The 757-nt window shown below is 64.5% G+C and overlaps 1 non-coding gene across 1 annotated transcript; it reads right to left on the bottom strand.

Annotated features, from left to right (window-relative positions):
* Nucleotides 1-83: 83 nt before the first annotated feature.
* On the bottom strand, nucleotides 84-236 carry LOC139603567 (5.8S ribosomal RNA). The gene has a single exon (XR_011683724.1). It is a non-coding gene; the product is annotated as a 5.8S ribosomal RNA (ribosomal RNA).
* Between the last annotated feature and the right edge of the window lie 521 nt (nucleotides 237-757).

The following is a 757-nucleotide window of genomic DNA, read 5'->3' on the forward strand; positions in this document are numbered from 1 at the left end:
ACTGCCCGCCGCGGGCGACGGGCCTGCAAAGCGACCCCAGCTGCACCACCGGCGTAGCCCCTGGATGGCGATTGATCGTCAAGCGACGCTCAGACAGGCGTAGCCCCTGGAGGAACCTGGGGCCGCAAGTGCGTTTGAAGTGTCGATGATCAATGTGTCCTGCAATTCACATTAATTCTTGCAGCTAGCTGCGTTCTTCATCAATGCACGAGCCGAGTGATCCACCGCTAAGAGTCGTCTGCCTTTCGGGCACCGCTCATGCCAAGCGGGCCCCTTTTTATTACTCTGGCGCCGAGGACGCGTGGGCACGCGCCTGGCTTCGACTGTACGAGCACACAGAAACAAAAGGGGAAAAAAAAACAACTGGAGGAACCCACACTCTGAAGGCCGGCCAAGAGGCGGGGGAGCCCGTGCCCCCAACCGCCTCCCCCCGCGAGGGGAGATGCCGACCTCGCAAACGCCGTCCTTCGGAGGCGGCCTAGGCGCCCGGGCTCGGCCCGGCCTCCGTGCTGGGGGCCACGTGGCCTGCGCCAAAACGTGGGGGAGCATGGTGGCCCACCCACTTCTCGCTTTCTTGGGACTACACGCACAACACACACGGCACACGGCCAGGGGCGCGCGGCCATCTGGCCCCGCACACGCCGGCTTCCCTCAGTCCTCGACGGCGCAGGCCTCGTGCAGCATTGCCACACTGCTGTGCAGCCGGCTTTTCTCTTTCCCCAGTGCATGGCCTTGCCCCGGCTTGAGACGGTATGCG

The sequence above is a fragment of the Agelaius tricolor genome, unplaced genomic scaffold (assembly GCF_023055355.1).
Source record: "Agelaius tricolor isolate 1412-34295 unplaced genomic scaffold, bAgeTri1.0.p SCAF_39, whole genome shotgun sequence".
NCBI classification, from domain to species: Eukaryota; Metazoa; Chordata; class Aves; order Passeriformes; family Icteridae; genus Agelaius; species Agelaius tricolor.